General features: G+C 49.4%; 1 pseudogene; it reads left to right on the top strand.

Annotated features, from left to right (window-relative positions):
* The first annotated feature begins 2,744 nt into the window (after positions 1–2,744).
* Positions 2,745–5,055, top strand: LOC144134024 (uncharacterized; annotated as a pseudogene).
* The last annotated feature ends 4,826 nt before the right edge of the window (positions 5,056–9,881 follow it).

The raw sequence follows: 9,881 nt of genomic DNA, 5'->3' as shown, positions 1-9,881 counted from the left end.
TGCCTCGGCGGCTGGCGACGATGAAAAAACGGCTCACACCATTGGGCTTGCGATCTGCTCCATGGGGCTTGGGCTGCCGTGTAGGGGAGTGGTCGAAGCGGGCGACGGTGTGTAGCGACTGTTTGCTAAAGTGAGCCAACTGTGGCGTTGGGGCTGCTTGCTGGGAACTGAGGGCACAAGTCCGTGACATAGCGGCTGGAATTGGAAGTAATGGCAGCTGGAGCAAACTTAGGAGAGACCGCGGTGTAGTATGAGACAGCTGATTGAGAAGGTTGGCAAGAGACCGACGCGTGTGTGCGTGACACTTGCCGAACAGTGGGTGAGGACACATTCGGTGGCGGCGAAAGTGGACAGACCGGAGTGGGGAGCGGATCCGGTGTTGTAGTTGTAGATGGCAGAGGGAAATCCGAAAAAGCTCGGTGGGGTAATCTGGCCATGGGTGGTGCGCCGAGTGGCGCCGCAGCTTCTAAATCGGGAAAAGGAGCGCAGGAAGTCGGCGGGAGCTCAAAGCCAAAGTACGCCGTCAAGCATTTCTTGAAGTCAGCGTAAATGTCTGGGCCAGGAGGTGGCAACCGCAGCTTTGCCAGGAGACTAGGTTGGAGCTCCCGGCCGGTGTTCTGATAGCGCAGCAGCTGGCTGGACACATGATGGATGTAAAAGAGCGAGACCAGTAGCGCCAGCCACAAAACGGGGTCCCTGGCATAAAACGCGGCTATACCGGGCAGCCGAGGAAGGAAGGAGCGCTGGTACTGCTGGAAGAACTCACCGGATACGATGGCAGGTGCGGGCATAGCAGAGAAAAGCTGCCCAAAGCCGGGTGCGAATAGCAGGCGTCCAGCGGCAAGGCCAAGTGCAGGGACAGGATGGTAAGGGAGAGGGGAGCGCAGAGCCGGTGGGAGCTGCGCTGCGTGCGTCGTTGCTGTCGTCCGGAGTCAGCAGATGAGGAATGTGATCCCCATTCATTAGAGGTCCCGGTAGCCACGGCCAGTGAGCCGGCGGAGTGGGTTGTCGATTTTGCTGGCCATGCCGGTTTCCGATGCGTTCTCTGTTGCGCGAGCGAGACCGCGCTCCCATTAGCATCTTAGTCAGCGCCGCTGGCGATGCCAGCGCCGCTACAAAGGATCAGCCAGGAAAAAAAACGTTACAGGAATCACAGGAAACAACTTGAAGCATTCAACAAAGTCATTCAAGAGCATGCATTGGAACTCACCAAGCAAAATTGGTGTAAGAATTTAGTGTAAAATTGGTGTAAATAGGTTTAGGCTCGACAGCAGCTTCAATAGCTGGTGTATAAATATGAAGGTCCGACAAACTAACTTATAGCCGAGGTTAGGGATCGCTACCTCAGCTGTTCTGGAGTCCCTGAGTGCGCGGGCTCGGTACACCCGGTATTGGACAGTCCCATCACTGTCGGGGAAGTGAGGGTTGAACTCAACAGCCAAAGAACCAGAACGGCTGCCGGGTCGGACAGAATCAACAACAGGATGCTCATTAATATTGACGACGGTTCCATTCGGAATCTTACAACCTATATGCAAGAATGCTGGAACAAGGCAGAGATACCGCAAGCGTCGAAAGCTGCTAGCCTGGTCTTCTATGCGAAGCCAGGGAAGAAGCTCAGCTTTCAGCATGTCAGACCCATTTCCATCACGTCTTGGGTTGGAAAATTGATGGAGGACATAATTCAATCCAGACAGAATAGAGTCATAGAAGACTATAATCATTTTCCTGATGCCAGGGTCTCCCATAACCTGAGTCGCTTTGGGACGTTAAACCGCACACTTTATCCTGATACATTGATAGGCTTCAGATCAAACCTATCGGCATGCGATGACATTGTACAGCTGAAGGAGCAGGTAATCGATAAAAATACTGCTGATACCAGGGTCCTTGTGGCGCTGGACGTCTCCGAAGCTTTTAAAAGTGTCAAACACGTAGCCATACTTGAGAACCTTAGCACGCTAAATGTTCGAGTCACGACATTTAACAATGCAAGGGACTTTCAAATCGGACTGCCGCCATCACCCTGGGTGGACAATTTCTCTAAAACATTAACTTGGGGAATAGAGGGACGCCGCAAAGGTAATTTCTCTCTCCAACCCTGTTCAATGTAGCGATGATTGGGCTCCCAGGGCAGCTGAACGGGATCACAAATCTGCATCACAGCATATATGCCGACGATTTGACGAGGTGGGTGAGTAGGGGTAGCGATCGATAGATTGAAAGCAGTCTTCAGTGAGCCATAGGCGTAATAGAGAAATATCTCGAGCAGATTGGGTTAGAATGCTAGGCAGAAAAATCAGAGGTTCTTTTTCTGTCATCTCAAAAAAGAAAATTTACAGGCCCCCTTGAAAAATCTGTGATGCTGCTTTGCGAGTAACTGGCAATTCCATTCCGGGTGGTAGACAGTATTCATGTCCTAGGGATGCGCATACAAGGAAATGGGTAAAAACACAGAAACTATCATGAGACTTTAAGCGAGTACCAGCCAGACGTGCTGGCTACTCAAGCGAATTTCTAACAAGCACGCAGGAACGAAGGGGGCCAATCTTTTGAGATTGGTTCAGGCGTTCGTCATATGCCGAGTGCTATACGTTGTCCCCTATCTCAAACTAGCCGAAGCAGAGAACGACAAAATTGAAATCATAATCAGAAAAGGAATCAGAACCACTCTAGGTCTTCCTCCGGAAACTTTGACGGTAGAACTTTTAAACCTAGGTGTCTCCAACACTCTGAATGAGCTCATGGAAGCCGCTGTGGTGTCGCACCATCAAAGGTTTTTAAAAACCAAAATTGGGAGGAAAATCATGGAGCGTCTCGGTTTAGAACACTAGGAGTGCTCAAAGGGGACAGATAACGCACATAGAGCAGCCAAAGATAGGCTCAAAATTCGACCGCTGCCAAAGAACTTGTATCCGGTATTTCACCAAGGTAGACGCAAAGATAGGGCTGTTGCCCTAAAGGGAAAATTTCGAGGTAAATCTGACGTGCTCTACACGGACAATGTCAAATACGATCGGAAGGCAGCACACACAGCGGTACTGGTTCGTGAGAGTGGAGACCCCATATCGTGCTGCACCGTTGAAAACACAAGTGCAACAGATGCCGAAGGAGTTGCCATTGCTCCAGCAGTAATACAAAACGGTAAAAGGGTGATAGTAAGTGACTCTAATGCAGCCAATAAGAACTGTGATATGGGCAGAATACCTGCTGCAGCCGCCAAAATTCTAAGAGAAGGGCAAGTACCACCACAGCTAATCTCACTGATCCAGTCCCCGGCTCATCAGGACCTGTGGGGGATCGAGAAGACGAACGCGACGGCCCGACGGCTCACTTTGCGGGCGATCACCGCTGACGCGCCGCCTCCACAGGAGGAACACCTCCCATTGGGAGACGAACTCACAACATTCCATGAAATAATTTCTCAATATAAATTTGGTCGGAAGGCCTATTCAGCAGCAGATAAACAGCTCAGTAGGAAAGAGGAAATCATGTGGAGGAAATTGCAAACCGGGGCCCTTCCAAACCCTCAACTCTACAGAAAATATCATCCAGAAGCCTATAATCCTAGATGTACGCACTGCAATAGAATTGCAGATCTGGTCTACATAGTCTCGAGATGCCCTTTCTATAACAACCCAAATAAGAATGTACAATCCTGGGAGACCTTATTGCTCAGCCACGAAGCAGAAGAACAATGCAAAGTGATCGGTCCCGCCCTGACCGCCGCCGAGTCCCAGGGATTCCGGCCGACAGTTTGGGGAATGAATGGCGGTTTAGGCCATAGCCTTCTCCCCTGTCATTTTTTACGGATGCAAATTAAAATTATTCCTATTCGCCTCTCTCTTGGGAGTTGAGCGAGGAGCAGTTGAGGAGGGTAGTCTCCCGTGTCTCTCGGGATGGGGTAGAGGAAGGTGGAGGTGGGGATTTTGAGTACATGCCCACTTCATGTGGAAGATATCACAGCTCGCCCCGCAGTGCGGACATCGCCCATCAGTGCTACGATCGTAATGTTTGATGATTGCAGGACATAATAGAGCACCTGTTTGGAAGCGCCTTAAGGTTCGCTCCTCCGTCTCACTTAGACCCTCTGCGGGGGCAGGAAAAGTTGTCGATATAATCTGTTATTATTTCCCTGAACCGCAGCAGCGGCTGGTTTGTCTCCGAGGGAGAAGAGCCTAGATGAGGAGCCCGATATGGAACCTCTCGGTAAGCCGCGTAACCTCATTATCTCGTAAGCCTTGGTGGCCAGGAGCCAAATGATTCTTTTCGGTGTTCGATCAGTGGCAGTCGGTCTTAGATACAAGCGACTAAGGGGGAGATCACCCCTGCCAAGTAATGATCACAAGCTTTTCGGGAGTCCGTGTTGATGATTCTAGAATTGGTGTGGGCGGCAGAAAGCGTTATCGCTACTTCCTCCGCTCGCGTTGAATTCTGGGCTCGGAAGGAGAGTCCATCAACGTGCATTTCCTGGAGAAAGACAGCGGCCGAGTAAAATACCGTGGGTGTAGGCCCTATTACTTCTAGATTGTATACACCGGGTCGGGAGCCTTGCTGTCTCTCAATTTTTCACATCTTTTGTTTACAGGAGACGAGGAAAAGATATAAAAAGTTTCAAAGGCACAATCAGGAGGAAGGGTCAAAATTCTTAGAAAATTTGGTTGCCATGATTGTGATTAGCACTGCCGTAAGAAACACGAGCTTTAATGCTCTTGTGACTGTAAACTGGATGTGGTTGAGAAAACCCCTGACCTGGACGCACCTCCAGCCATGTGTTCGGAACTTCGATATGCAGACATCTTCTTGGCCCCAACTATTTCTATCATCAGAAGAGTATTAGAACGTCTACTATTCATAAATATTGGCAGTATTGCTAAACGAAACCGATCCCCGTCTTTATATTAGATTTTTTTATTAGATAAAGAAACGAACCTTGCATGGTTAGCGGAAACAATCCTGTTAAATTTGAAGCTAAAGGCGGCACCTCATCCTCAGGGGCAGCAGGAAGAGGCACGAAGGAATGTCGTGTGCATCCCGTATATGCACTGTGTCTGAAGAAGATCGCTGCGCGGCAGAATGTGAGGGTGGTGTTCTCCGCCCAGCATAAAGTTGAGAAAGTACGCGCTGCTCTGCACAAGAAGCTGGATCCGGGCTCTCTTAGAAAAGATAAACGGCTTTGCTCAGTTTCACACGTAGAAAACTTCATAAACTACGAAAATAGCTTCGTGTATAGGTTTCCTTTGTCTTGTGGAAAGGTATATTATCACCAGGCGGACAGGTGCATAAATATCACACTAAAAGAGCCCGAGAAATCCCTCGAGGTGAAAACAATTCATGGGGGCACTTTGTTGACCTGAAGTGAGTCGAGGGGAAAGCCTTTAGCGCAGTGTTGCTGCTAGCGTCCGTGATGTCTGGTTAAGATGTTAATTAAGTACACAATTGTTTATGAATCTTAAATTCTGGAGACACTGGAGGGCATTTGGTAGGCATACGTCTCATTCGACGCCTTCCCGCAAAAACTCTCCAGCATCCTAAACAAGCAGAAATACAGATACGTTGGCAGAAAGTTGCGCAGTCGTTAGCACGATCGGCTGCTGATCGGAAAGATGTTGCTTCGAATCCAATCGTGCACAAACTTTTTTTTTGTTATCGAGTTGAAGAGCGTGACGAACTGAAGGATGGTATGACGTCACTTCCATTGTCGTGAGTTCCGGTTGGCGATTTAACGGAACAACAAGATCTCGACGGGGAGTATGAGCAATAAAAGGCTGCCTTAAAATCTTCTTCCAATCTAGTGGAGCATTGCCGGGATTGCAAAGATAAAAATGTCGACCCTTGCCTGCCTGACTTGCATAACACAGTGATCCATTACTACAGCAGCAACCAGTTAGGCAGGAAAATCACCGAAGCTTAATGCATCGCTAAGAACACAGACACGAATGTGGCGATAACATCCGTGGTATTACAGGAAAATGAGATAACCTTCCTCGATAAGAGGCTTCCATCCGCAGTGTAATCTTCGATGTGTTTATATGTTCTTGTTTTTTGTGGTTTCGTGCGTTTTTCACCCTATATATTGACACCAGCGCTCTGGAAGACGAACGCGCCGATCAAGAAGAGAACGAAGTGTTGAGGAAGCGCTCTCGTACAGGGCTGCGCCGCTACTGTCGCTCGATCGCTTAACGCCGTTGCTGAAATTTGTGAGAAAAAAGTTCACCTTGCTATCGTCGAGGAAGACCATCGCCTTGGCGAAGGAGTCCTCTGTCCAGACAAGCAACAATTGCTTGCTTTCCACGACACCCTCAATTTGCCGTATGTTCTTTGAGCCGACGGTTACCATTACACTGGAACGTGGAGGCACGGTCACGTGTCGTCTAGAATGTGCAGCGTCGCTGGGAGAACACTATCGACGGATATGGCCTTCTCGGTCGAGAACTTGACGGACTGCGATTGAAGATCAATGACGGCACCGTTTTTAGTCAGAAAGTCAATGCCGAGTATGACGTCCCGAGAGCACTCGGCTAGCACTACGAACGTTGCCAGAAATGATTGGCCTTGCGCGGTTACCCGCGGCGTGCGTGTTCCCGTTGACGTGATCAAGTGCCCCCCTGCAGTACACATCTGTGGGCCGTCCCAAGCGGTTGTGACCTTTTTCTGTGCCGCCGCAAATTTTCCTTTAAGCACAGAATAATAGGCGCCAGTATCCACTAGCGCGGGTACATCGGCGCCATCGACCGAAATCTCCAAGTCGGATGTTGCTAGCGTCTTACTTTGTGGATGTCGAGGCATTCGGTCTCGGCTGCAGTGCGTCGAAGGAGTCCGGTATTGAGGAAAGGTGTCGTGGCCACGGAGGGGTACCGAGGACATCGGCTTGTCTTGAGGCACTTTGTCTGATGAGTCGTCGGTACGGCTAGGGCATTCGGCGTTGTGTGTGAACTGGAACTGTCTTGTGGCGATGGAAGATCTTGCAAATTTTATCGATGAGCAGCCGCACCTCCAGAGGCTGCTGCATCTAATTTCCCCTACGGGAACTCCGAGACTGCTCTCGTCCTGGAGAACTGTAGCGACGAGGATATGGTGATCGAAAGAAGCGACGCTGTGCTGAGCCCGCTTGCGAGATGTCCGCGATCTCCTGCGGTCGTTCTCCACACGTCGAACGAGGACAGCCGACGGGGAATCCTCGAAGACCCATCTCCTTTTATGGGCTGCGGCGCCAAACATGTCCAGCCTCAGCGCAATGGTAGCACAGCGGCTGATTGTCTGGTGCTCTCCAGATAACTGTTCTGCGTCGTCCTAAACGCTGTGAATTCGACTGTAGAGGTTGACTCCGCATAACGGCGGAGGCAGGTGCATCGTAACGGGGGATCGGCTAGGACGGCATAAAACGACGTGTGACGGTGACGTAGCTGAGATCAGGGTGCTGCGGCTTTACCGAGTCTGGGAGAGGTAGTGGTGTGCTCGTGCTTAATGATTGTTGCACCTCCTCGCGAACAAGCAGGGGAGTTTCTAAAGCCTTCAGGCGAGCTTTGTCGTCTCTCTGCATACGAAACGGTGTTCTCTTCAAAACATTTCGCCGTGAACAGTAGGCAATACTTGCTGGTCGTTCCTGTGAACCTACGTGACGAAATGCTTCACGCCTGCCATGACGAGCCAGCTTTCGGCCACCTTGATGTTACTTGAACACAAGCTAAGATTCAAGGCAAGTACTACTGGCCTCGCCTGGGCCCTGACTTTGCGCATTACGTCCGCACTTGCCGATATTCCTCAAGCCAATTGAGCCGCCTTCGCAAGTGTTTCAACAAGTCGGCGTGGACTTGCTCGGGCTCTTTCCTACATCAGACTCCGGAAAAAGGTGGATAATAGTAGCCACTGATTATCTCACACGTTATGCGGAGACAGCATCTTTTCAAAGTAGCACCGCTACCGAAGTAGCCGAGTTCTTTGTTACTCAAATCACCTTACGTCATGGTGCTCCACACGTTTTAATTGCGGACAGAGGGGCTGCCTTTACCTCTGAGCTCCTGCACCATATGCTAATTTTCAGTCACACCAGTCACCGTCGAACAACTTCTTATCACCCCCAAGCTAACGGACTGACGGAACGTCTAAACAAGACGCTTGAGGGCATGCTTTCAATGTACATGAACGTGGAACATAAAACCTGGGCCGACGTCCTACCGTACGTCACGTTCGCATACAATACAGCCGTGCGGGAAACAACCAACATGATATCATTTGGCCTAGTTTATGGACGTCAGGTCAAGACAGCAGTCGATGCCATGCTGCCTCATGTCGACGATCATCCAAATGACGACGTTGCATCTTTATTACAACGCGCCGAAGCTGCCCGTCAACTCGCACGGGTTCGAATTCAGGACCAGCAGGGCCAGGACGCACAACGCTACAACCTACGGAGGCGGCATGTGGAATACCACCCGGGTGACCATGTCTGGGTTTGGTCTCCAATCCGACGACGCGGACTGAGTGAAAAGCTCTTTCGCCGCTACTTCGGTCCTTAGCGAATTGTGCGACGCCTTGGAGCCCTGAATTATGAAGTAGTCCCTCATGAGACTCAACAATCTCGACGCCATCACCGGCCCGAGGTGGTCCACGTGGTTCGCCTGAAGCCCTACTACGCAAGGACACCACCCTAGCTCTTCTCGAGACCCGCTGCTTTCTTTTCAGCATCGGGTCGATGATTTCGGAGGAGGGGGCTAATGACGCCAGCGCTCGGGAAGACGAACGCCCCGATCAAGAAGAGAACGAAGTGTTGAGGAAGCGCTCTCGTCCAGGACACGCTGCTACTGACTCTCGGTCGCTTAACGCCGTTGCTGACTCTACGCCAACGCCAACGTGACAATATTTCACATCTTTTTCCAATAAAATTTAGTTGGTAGACAGCGCCTGCATTTTCTTTTCTTTCCTATGTCCGTTCTCTGTTTTACGTTGGTCCCCCATATCAAATACGAGCCTTTTTCTTGCTCATTGATGAGGAGGTCTCGGTTCTTGATAAGTCTTGTTTATTTAAAACGGGTGTACTGCGTAGCAAATGAGTTGATAATTATGGACCATTTCAAAGTCCTTTGCGCAGTGGTCTACGCACTTTGACACCATATAACTGTGATTTATAAATTTTTTTTTTCTCAATAACAATATCTGTTGTGAGGTAGCGCTCGCCTGTGTCGTCTACTAACTTTTTTTTCTTCTCATTCACGCTGTACTGCCCACAACAAACCCTTGCCAAGTTTCCCAGGTATCCGTCCTTCTTAATATGAAGATTGGAATCAAGTTTAGCTTTCTTGAATATATCTTCTATATGTGCGCAAACCGTACAATATTGTAAGATAGCATTATGAATATATACTGAGGCGAATGGTTTTACTCTGTCTTGTAAAACCTTCAATATAAAGTTTGTCCGGCGCTAGCGCCGAGAAGTTAAACTCCCATAGTAAGCCAGTTGGGTGCGTCTTGCTCTCATAAATTTCTCTCATAAATAACTTCCCGTTGAAGAAATCAGCTCGTCCAGAATTTCTGGGTGCGCATCTGCCTTCATCACTGGCCCCGACCGATGAGCTCCATCTCCTACCGAGTGCATTGTCCAACACTGCGAAACTAACATTCTGGTTACCGCTACACTGAATAGGTTATATTGTGTTTTTTGCTTGTTTTAAGGTCTACACTTTATGATGGCTGATTGCCCTCAAATTATTTTGTACAGTAATGAAAATTTCGGTAATGAAAAGGCAAGCTCTCCTGGCTTTTTGAAATTTTTACCTATACAATTATCTGTCACCAAAAGAAGCATAATATGCCGTGTGTCCTTCATGAAAGTGATGAAAGACGGCGGGCAGAGCAAACTTCTCTTCTTGTATTGTTTGCTC

This window comes from Amblyomma americanum, chromosome 5 (genome assembly GCF_052857255.1).
Source record: "Amblyomma americanum isolate KBUSLIRL-KWMA chromosome 5, ASM5285725v1, whole genome shotgun sequence".
In the NCBI taxonomy this organism is placed as follows: domain Eukaryota; kingdom Metazoa; phylum Arthropoda; class Arachnida; order Ixodida; family Ixodidae; genus Amblyomma; species Amblyomma americanum.
The sequence above is the reverse complement of the archived record's forward strand: the minus strand, read 5'-3'. Positions and strand labels throughout refer to the sequence as shown.